The sequence below is a fragment of the Hyperolius riggenbachi genome, chromosome 10 (assembly GCF_040937935.1).
Source record: "Hyperolius riggenbachi isolate aHypRig1 chromosome 10, aHypRig1.pri, whole genome shotgun sequence".
Taxonomy (NCBI): Eukaryota; Metazoa; Chordata; class Amphibia; order Anura; family Hyperoliidae; genus Hyperolius; species Hyperolius riggenbachi.
In genome coordinates this window covers 52,899,884-52,910,445 of record NC_090655.1, presented here as the reverse complement: position 1 = coordinate 52,910,445, position 10,562 = coordinate 52,899,884, and positions in this window count along the sequence as shown.

Sequence of the window (10,562 nt, the reverse complement as noted above, 5' to 3'; positions counted from 1 at the left end):
GACCGGCTCACCCACAGAGGCGGCGGTCCATTTAAGGGCATGGGCGGAGCGATCGCGTCATCCGTGACGCGATCCTCCGCCGGCGCCTGTCACCGCTCGCTCGCCGCAACATCCCGCCGGCTATACGGAAGCGCCGGCGGGATGTTAACCCCGCGATCGCCGCATACAAAGTGTATAATACACTTTGTAATGTTTACAAAGTGTATTATACAGGCTGCCTCCTGCCCTGGTGGTCCCAGTGTCCGAGGGACCACCAGGGCAGGCTGCAGCCACCCTAGTCTGCACCCAAGCACACTGATTTCTCCCCCCCCTGCCCCAGATCGCCCACAGCACCCATCAGACCCCCCCCCTGCCCACCCCCCAGACCCCTGTTTGCACCCAATCACCCCCCTAATCACCCATCAATCACTCCCTGTCACTATCTGTCAACGCTATTTTTTTTTTATCCCCCCCCCCTGCTCCCTGCCCCCTCCTGATCACCCCCCACCCCTCAGATTCTCCCCAGACCCCCCCCCCCAGACCACCCCCCCTGTTTACTGTATGCATCTATCCCCCTGATCACCCGTCAATCACCCGTCAATCACCCGTCAATCACCCGTCAATCACCCCCTGTCACTGCCACCCATCAATCAGCCCCTAACCTGCCCCTTGCGGGCAATCTGATCACCCCCCCACACCAATAGATCGCCCACAGATCCGACATCAGATCACCTCCCAAATCCATTGTTTACATCTATTCTCTCCTCTAAACACCCACTAATTACCCATCAATCACCCATCAATCACCCCCTATCACCACTTGTCACTTTTACCTATCAGATCAGACCCTAATCTGCCCCTTGCGGGCACCCAATCACCCGCCCACACGCTCAGATTGCCCTCTGACCCCCCCCTTATCAATTCGCCAGTGCATTAATTACATCTGTTCTTCCCTGTAATAACCCACTGATCACCTGTCAATCACCTGCCAATCACCTATCACCCATCAATCACCCCCTGTCACCCCCTGTCACTGCCACCCATCAATCAGCCCCTAACCTGCCCCTTGCGGGCAATCTGATCACCCACCCACACCATTAGATCGCCCGCAAACCCGCCGTCAGATTACCTCCCAAATGTATCGTTTACATCTGTTATCTTCTCTAAACACCCACTAATTACCCATCAATCACCCATCAATCACTCCCTATCACCACCTGTCACTGTTACCTATCAGATCAGACCCTAATCTGCCCCTTGCGGGCACCCAATCGCCCGCCTACACGCTCAGATTGCCCTCAGACCCCACCTTATCAATTCGCCAGTGCAATATTTACATCTGTTCTCCACCGTAATAACCCACTGATTACCTTTCAATCACCTATCAATCACCCATCAATCACCCCCTGTCACTGCCACCCATCAATCACCCCCTGTCACTGCCACCCATCAATCACCCGCTGTCACTGCCACCCATCAATCAGCCCCTAACCTGCCCCTTGCGGGCAAACTGATCACCCACCCACACCAATAGATCGCCCGCAGATCCGACATCAGATCACCACCCAAGCGCAGTGTTTCCATCTATTCTCTACCCTAAACACCCACTAATTACCCATCAATCACCCCCTGTCACTGCTACCTATCAGATTAGACCCCTATCTGCCCCTAGGGCACTCAATCACCCGCCCACACCCTCAGAATGCCCTCAGACCCCAGCCCTGATCACCTCGCCAGTGCATTGCTTGCATCCATTCCCCCCTCTAATCACACCTTGAGACACCCATCAATCACCTCCTGTCACCCCCTAGCACACCTACCCATCAGATCAGGCCCCAATTTGCCCCGTGTGGGCTCCTGATCACTCGGCCAAACCCTCAGACCCCCTTCCGATCACCTCCCCAGTGCATGGATTGCATCTATTTTCCCCTCTAACCACCCCCTGAGACACCCATCAATCACCTCCTGTCACCCCCCCTAGCACTCCTATCCATCAGATCAGGCCCAATACAACCTGTCATCTAAAAGGCCACCCTGCTTATGACCGGTTCCACAAAATTCGCCCCCTCATAGACCACCTGTCATCAAAATTTGCAGATGCTTATACCCCTGAACAGTCATTTTGAGACATTTGGTTTCCAGACTACTCACGGTTTTGGGCCTGTAAAATGCCAGGGCGGTATAGGAACCCCACAAGTGACCCCATTTTAGAAAAAAAAGACACCCCAAGGTATTATGTTAGGTGTATGACGAGTTCATAGAAGATTTAATTTTTTGTCAAAAGTTAGCGGAAATTAATTTTTATTGGTTTTTTTTCACAAAGTGTCATTTTTCACTAACTTGTGACAAAAAATAAAATCTTCTATGAACTCGCCATACACCTAACGGAATACCTTGGGGTGTCTTCTTTCTAAAATGGGGTCACTTGTGGGGTTCCTATACTGCCCTGGCATTTTAGGGGCCCTAAACCGCGAGGAGTAGTCTAGAAAACAAATGCTTCAAAATGACCTGTGAATAGGACGTTGGGCCCCTTAGCGCACCTAGGCTGCAAAAAAGTGTCACATGTGGTACCGCCGTACTCAGGAAAAGTAGTATAATGTGTTTTGGGGTGTATTTTTACACATACCCATGCTGGGTGGGAGAAATATCTATGTAAATGGACAATTGTGTGTAAAAAAATCAAACAATTGTCATTTACAGAGATATTTCTCCCACTTAGCATGGGTATGTGTAAAAATACACCCCAAAACGCATTATACTACTTCTCCTGAGTACAGCGGTACCACATGTGTGGCACTTTTTTACACCCTAAGTACGCTAAGGGGCCCAAAGTCCAATGAGTACCTTTAGGATTTCACAGGTCATTTTGCGACATTTGGTTTCAAGACTACTCCTCACGGTTTAGGGCCCCTAAAATGCCAGGGCAGTATAGGAACCCCACAAATGACCCCATTCTAGAAAGAAGACACCCAAAGGTATTCTGTACGGAGTATGGTGAGTTCATAGAAGATTTTATTTTTTGTCACAAGTTAGCGGAAAATGACACTTTGTGAAAAAAAACTATTAAAATCAATTTCCGCTAACTTGTGACAAAAAAATAAAATCTTCTATGAACTCACCATACTCCGTACGGAATACCTTGGGGTGTCTTCTTTCTAAAATGGGGTCATTAGTGGGGTTCCTATACTGCCCTGGCATTTTAGGGGCCCTAAACCGTGAGGAGTAGTCTTGAAACAAAAATGACCTGTGAAATCCTAAAGGTACTCATTGGACTTTGGGCCCCTTAGTGCAGTTAGGGTGCAAAAAAGTGCCACACATGTGGTATCGCCGTACTCGGGAGAAGTAGTACAATGTGTTTTGGGGTGTATTTTTACACATACCCATGCTGGGTGGGAGAAATACCTCTGTAAATGACAATCTTTTGATTTTTTTTTACACACAATTGTCCATTTACAGAGGTATTTCTCCCACCCAGCATGGGTATGTGTAAAAATACACCCCAAAACACATTGTACTACTTCTCCCGAGTATGGCGATACCACATGTGTGGCACTTTTTTGCACCCTAACTGCGCTAAAGGGCCCAAAGTCCAATGAGTACCTTTAGGATTTCACAGGTCATTTTGAGAAATTTCGTTTCAAGACTACTCCTCACGGTTTAGGGCCCCTAAAATGCCAGGGCAGTATAGGAACCCCACAAATGACCCCATTTTAGAAAGAAGACACCCCAAGGTATTCCGTTAGGAGTATGGTGAGTTCATAGAAGATTTTATTTTTTGTCAAAAGTTAGCGGAAATTGATTTTAATTGTGTTTTTTCACAAAGTGTCATTTTCCGCTAACTTGTGACAAAAAATAAAATCTTCTATGAACTCACCATACTACTAACGGAATACCTTGGGGTGTCTTCTTTCTAAAATGGGGTCATTTGTGGGGTTCCTATACTGCCCTGGCATTTTAGGGGCCCTAAACCGTGAGGAGTAGTCTTGAAACGAAATTTCTCAAAATGACCTGTGAAATCCTAAAGGTACTCATTGGACTTTGGGCCCTTTAGCGCAGTTAGGGTGCAAAAAAGTGCCACACATGTGGTATCGCCGTACTCAGGAGAAGTAGTATAGTGTGTTTTGTGGTGTATTTTTACACATACCCATGCTGAGTGGGAGAAATATCTCTGTAAATGGACAATTGTGTGTAAAAAAAATTAACAAATTGTCATTTACAGAGATATTTCTCCCACCCAGCATGGGTATGTGTAAAAATACACCCCAAAACACATTATACTACTTCTCCTGAGTACGGCAATACCACATGTGTGGCACTTTTTTGCAGCCTAACTGCGCTAAGGGGTCCAAAGTCCAATGAGCACCTTTAGGCTTTACAGGGGTGCTTACAATTTAGCACCCCCCAAAATGTCAGGACAGTAAACACACCCCACAAATGATCCCATTTTGGAAAGTAGACCCTTCAAGGTATTCAGAGAGGGGCATGGTGAGTCCGTGGCAGATTTCATTTTTTTTTTGTCGCAAGTTAGAAGAAATGGAAACTTTTTTTTTTTTGTTTTTTTTTTTCTCACAAAGTGTCATTTTCCGCTTACTTGTGACAAAAAATAATATCTTCTATGAACTCACTATGCCTCTCAGTGAATACTTTGGGATGTCTTCTTTCCAAAATGGGGTCATTTGGGGGGTATTTATACTATCCTGGAATTCTAGCCCCTCATGAAACATGACAGGGGGTCAGAAAAGTCAGAGATGCTTGAAAATGGGAAAATTCACTTTTGGCACCATAGTTTGTAAACGCTATAACTTTTACCCAAACCAATAAATATACACTGAATGGGTTTTTTTTTATCAAAAACATGTTTGTCCACATTTTTCGCGCTGCATGTATACAGAAATTTTACTTTATTTGAAAAATGTCAGCACAGAAAGTTAAAAAAATCATTTTTTTGCCAAAATTCATGTCTTTTTTGATGAATATAATAAAAAGTAAAAATCGCAGGAGCAATCAAATAGCATCAAAAGAAAGCTTTATTAGTGACAAGAAAAGGAGCCAAAATTCATTTAGGTGGTAGGTTGTATGAGCGAGCAATAAACCGTGAAAGCTGCAGTGGTCTGAATGGAAAAAAAGTGGCCGGTCCTTAAGGGGTAGAAAGCCCTAGGTCCTCAAGTGGTTAAACATTGTATGGCAAGAAATGACTGCAAACCAAAATACATGTCAAATTGTGCTCTGGAAAAACATTCCTACCCCAATTGGATGGGACAAAAAAAAAAAAAAAAAAAAAAAAAAAAAAACCAAACACCTCAAAATGGGAACATTGGCTATCTAACTTAAGTGAGGATTAGCAAGTCTTTAAAAAGGTGACCAATAATGGTACAATTTGGGAGAGAAAACACTTTCAGTTTCCACATGACAAATGCCACAGTTTGGCCCTTACCTGATTACAATGATACCTTATTTCACTATTAGCTGGGCATGCTGCAAACCATTACCCCCAGCCTGCATGTCAGTAGTGATCAGATGCCATTGCTAGGGCGACAGGTCAGGGGCCCCAGTGCTGTACAGATGCATCACTAGGTAATGGCAAAGCAATGCATCTATAGAGCACTGGGCCTCAAAAATATTGCCTTAGCAATAATGACTGATCCCTACAGGCGGCAGTCATTAAAGGTTTAATAACAAATATAGATATTACAGGGGTAAAACAAACTAACTGCACCAACTCAAAATAATTTGCATCTGATTGATCACTCCTAATTAGCAGCTCTGCCAAGCAACTGGTATTAACAAAAAAATAAAATACACAATGTATATATTTTTTTTTATGTATTTATTTTTCTTAATAGTCCTTACTTCATGTTCTCTTTAATTATGTACACCTTTCATGTAAAAAAGTCTTTCATGCTAGTTCACATCTGATATTGTGTTCCCATTGCTACAGCAAACAGAAAAGCAGTGCTACACAGGACCCCCACGCTGCGTCACATACAGGCAATGAAAAGTATGCTTTACTGTCACAGCATGCATTTTGTGCCATGGGTTATGCTGCCACACATTATTATACCACAACACACTGCAAATGTCACATGGTGCATTACAGAGTGGCCATTACAAACACAAAAAATAAAAGTTTCAACATGCTCCCTGGGTTACCCTTGATATACAGACCAAATTTGGTGTCAAATGAGTAAATTTATTGCAATCACAACAATCAGCCCCACCCCATAGACTTCAATGCGAGAGGAGGAGAGAGAAAAAAAAAAAAAAAAAAGAAACCCACACACAACCCCACACACCATACAAAATCAAGTTACAGAACTTTGCCTGCTCATCCCTATGCAAGCCTGGAACATCTACAACTAATAGAAAGCGGATTACACATTATACACAAATATATTACTGACCGGTGGTTAACCACCATGTATTCTTCTTGATAACCTACCCCTCCAAAAAAATCCCAAGAACTTACACCCAAGCCTTCAGGAATGCACTTCACACCAGGCTGATGGTCTGTGGTCAGAAAACAGCCTACAGGCTGAGCTAAGGAGCCCACCCACCAGTGTGCAGGGGCAGGAACTCCCACAATGCAGTAGTAGGGATGGGCAATGAGATGCAAATACTACCAAGTTAATGCAGAATCATGCAATTTTATATGCAAATATATGCAGCTTGGAAATGGGACAAATTAATTCTGCCAAGGTGATGGGCCATTTTCAAGCTTCATACATTTGTGTGTAAAACTTGCATAATCCTGCACCAGCTGGGAATGATTTGCTTATCATTGATGATCCCTAGTCAGGGGCTCTACAACAAACTGGCTAGATTTTATTGTTCCAATCCGAACCAGCAAACATTGCATACAATTAGCATAAAATTGACATCAGGGAATGGTTACCATTTCATTGACCAGGGGAGTTGTTAGGGTCCTGGGAGATCAGGAGCCCCTCTGCAGCGCGTTACCACAAAATAGCAGCAGTTGTGTTCCCACACAGAAATACCATAAACGGCTAGAATGTTATAATAATAGGCAGAGTTCCTGTGTTGGCCTGGGTGCTGGGCTGGCCTGGCAGTCATGTGAGCTGGGTTGGCTGGTGGGGATGCTCTGCTGGCATAACGAGCTGGTGGTACTGAGCTGAATTGCTTAAAGGGAACCAGAGAGGAGAGTTGTTAAAAAAATAGAACAGGCTTTTATACATCCCTGGGGCTTCTTCCAGCCCTATAAGCCTGGATCGCTCCCACGCCGCCATCCTCCACTTCCTGTATCGGCGGTACCGGGTCCCGTCACTTCCGGCGGACACGGCCAATTATCTGCATCACAGGGGCTCCCTCCATACCCATACGCATAAGGCTGCGCAGTAAGCAGCCTCATGCGTACGTATATGGAGGGAGCCCCGTGTGATGCGGACAATTGGCCGCATCTGCCGGCCGACTCGCAGCAATGATGGGACCCGGTACCGGCGGATCCAGGCAGCAGAGGACGGCGGAGTGGGAGCGATCCATGCGTATGGGGCGAGAGGAAGCCCCATGTATAAAAGCTCCCCCCCAACGTCTCTGGTTCCCTTTAACAGCCTGGTGATGCTGACTGTATTGTGCCAGCCAAGTGACCAGCTGACCTGGGGATGCTATGCTGGGTGACCTGCTGTGCTGCAGGATGGCTGGCTGTTACAGACTGGGCCTGCAGCTGCTTGAGGCCTCTTTCAGACAGGCGTTTCATTCACTGCCTGTCAGCTGCTCTCCAGCACCAGCTGGGCACCGTCTGAAAGAGGCCTAAAGGAAACCAAAGAACTACAAGCATTTATGCTTACCTGAGTACTTCCTCCAGGGGGCCTGTAGGCTGCAACAAGAGATATGGGGGCTGCAAAACGTAATTTCCCTTAAACAAAATCATTTGTTTTGCTATACAGCTGATTTGGTTGCACTAGTGACTGAATCACACCAGAAACAAACATCAAATAATCTTGTCAGAAGTGACAGTGGGCTCTATTCTCAAAGACTTCCCGCATGCGGTAAAGTGCATGCGGGAAGTTACCGACCAAAACACCGCCACATTGAAATTCTCAAAATGTTCCGCATGTTTTTTCCGCATGCGGAAAAAGTGTGGTAAAAGTGCGGGATTCATGCGGAAAAATTTCCGCAAAAGTCGGTATTTTCCGCAATAAAAGATCAATTCTCAAAAATGTTCAGGCGCATCATTTCGTCGTTAATTACCGATTTTTTATCACCTACAAGTAGTAGGTGATAAATTCCGCATCCCATTGACTTTAATGAAGTCTGGAGGCTTAAGGGCTGTGCTTGCTGGACTTTAACTTTTTTTTTTAAACACTTTTACATGCAACCTTTTTACCGCATGATTCCCGCATGAATAATGGCTGTTTCTGCATCTTTTTTTCCGCATGCGGCAAACATGCGGAAAATATTAGGAGAATGCTGAAAAAATTAGTTTACCGCTGGCGGAAATATAGCGGTAAAATTTTGTGGAAAAGTTTGGTCTTTGAGAATAGAGCCCAATGTCAGAAGCACCTGATATGCTGCATGCTTTTTCAGGGTCAATAGCTAAAAAGATTACAGGCAGATGATAAGCAGGATAGCCAAGAAACTGGTATTGTTTAAAGGGAACCTAAACTGAGAAGGATATAGATTTTTTCTTTTAAAACAATACCAGTTGCCTAACTCTCCTGATGATCCTGTGTATCCAATACTGTTAGCCACAGCCCCTCAACAACCATGCAGATCAGGTGTTCTGACTGAAGTCAGACTGGATTAGCTGCATGCTTGTTTCTGGTGTGATTAAGCCACTACTGCAGTCAAAGAGATTAGTAGGACTGCCAGGCAACTGGTATTGTTTAAAAGGAAACTTTCATATCCCTCTCAGTTAAGTTTCCCTTTAAAAGCAAGTGAGTGAGCTCAGCTACTAACCGTGAGGACAACTGGGGCACAAGGCCGGCTTCTGCTGCGGTACATGGTGGAGGAGGGGGCATGAGGCCGGCTTCAGCTGCTGGAAGGGGCACGAGGCCGGCTTCAGCTGCTGGAAGGGGCACGAGGCCGGCTTCAGCTGCTGGAAGGGGCACGAGGCCGGCTTCAGCTGCTGCAGGAGGCACGGTGGCCCGCTGCTGCTGCAGGAGGCACGGTGGCCCGCTGCTGCTGCAGGAGGCACGGTGGCCCGCTGCTGCTGCAGGAGGCACGGTGGCCCGCTGCTGCTGCAGGAGGCACGGTGGCCCGCTGCTGCTGCAGGAGGCACGGTGGCCCGCTGCTGCTGCAGGAGGCACGGTGGCCCGCTGCTGCTGCAGGAGGCACGGTGGCCCGCTGCTGCTGCAGGAGGCACGGGGACCGCTGCTGCAGGAGGCACGGGGACCGCTGCTGCAGGAGGCACGGGGACCGCTGCTGCAGGAGGCACGGGGACGGCAGCTGCAGGAGGCACGGGGACGGCAGCTGCAGGAGGCACGGGGACGGCAGCTGCTGCTGCAGGAGGCACGGGGACGGCAGCTGCTGCTGCAGGAGGCACGGGGACGGCAGCTGCTGCTGCAGGAGGCACGGGGACGGCAGCTGCTGCTGCAGGAGGCACGGGGACGGCAGCTGCTGCTGCTGCAGGAGGCACGGGGACGGCAGCTGCTGCTGCTGCAGGAGGCACGGGGACGGCAGCTGCTGCTGCTGCAGGAGGCACGGGGACGGCAGCTGCTGCTGCTGCAGGAGGCACGGGGACGGCAGCTGCTGCTGCTGCAGGAGGCACGGGGACGGCAGCTGCTGCTGCTGCAGGAGGCACGGGGACGGCAGCTGCTGCTGCTGCAGGAGGCACGGGGACGGCAGCTGCTGCTGCTGCAGGAGGCACGGGGACGGCAGCTGCTGCTGCTGCAGGAGGCACGGGGACGGCTGCGGCTGCTGCTGCTGCAGGAGGCACGGGGACGGCTGCTGCTGCTGCAGGAGGCACGGGGACGGCTGCTGCTGCTGCAGGAGGCACGGGGACGGCTGCTGCTGCTGCAGGAGGCACGGGGACGGCTGCTGCTGCTGCAGGAGGCACGGGGACGGCTGCTGCTGCTGCAGGAGGCACGGGGACGGCTGCTGCTGCTGCAGGAGGCACGGGGACGGCTGCTGCTGCTGCTGCAGGAGGCACGGGGACGGCTGCTGCTGCTGCTGCAGGAGGCACGGGGACGGCTGCTGCTGCTGCTGCAGGAGGCACGGGGACGGCTGCTGCTGCTGCTGCAGGAGGCACGGGGACGGCTGCTGCTGCTGCTGCAGGAGGCACGGGGACGGCTGCTGCTGCTGCTGCAGGAGGCACGGGGACGGCTGCTGCTGCTGCTGCAGGAGGCACGGGGACGGCTGCTGCTGCTGCTGCAGGAGGCACGGGGACGGCTGCTGCTGCTGCTGCAGGAGGCACGGGGACGGCTGCTGCTGCTGCTGCAGGAGGCACGGGGACGGCTGCTGCTGCTGCTGCAGGAGGCACGGGGACGGCTGCTGCTGCTGCTGCAGGAGGCACGGGGACGGCTGCTGCTGCTGCTGCAGGAGGCACGGGGACGGCTGCTGCTGCAGGAGGCACGGGGACGGCTGCTGCTGCTGCTGCAGGAGGCACGGGGACGGCTGCTGCTGCTGCT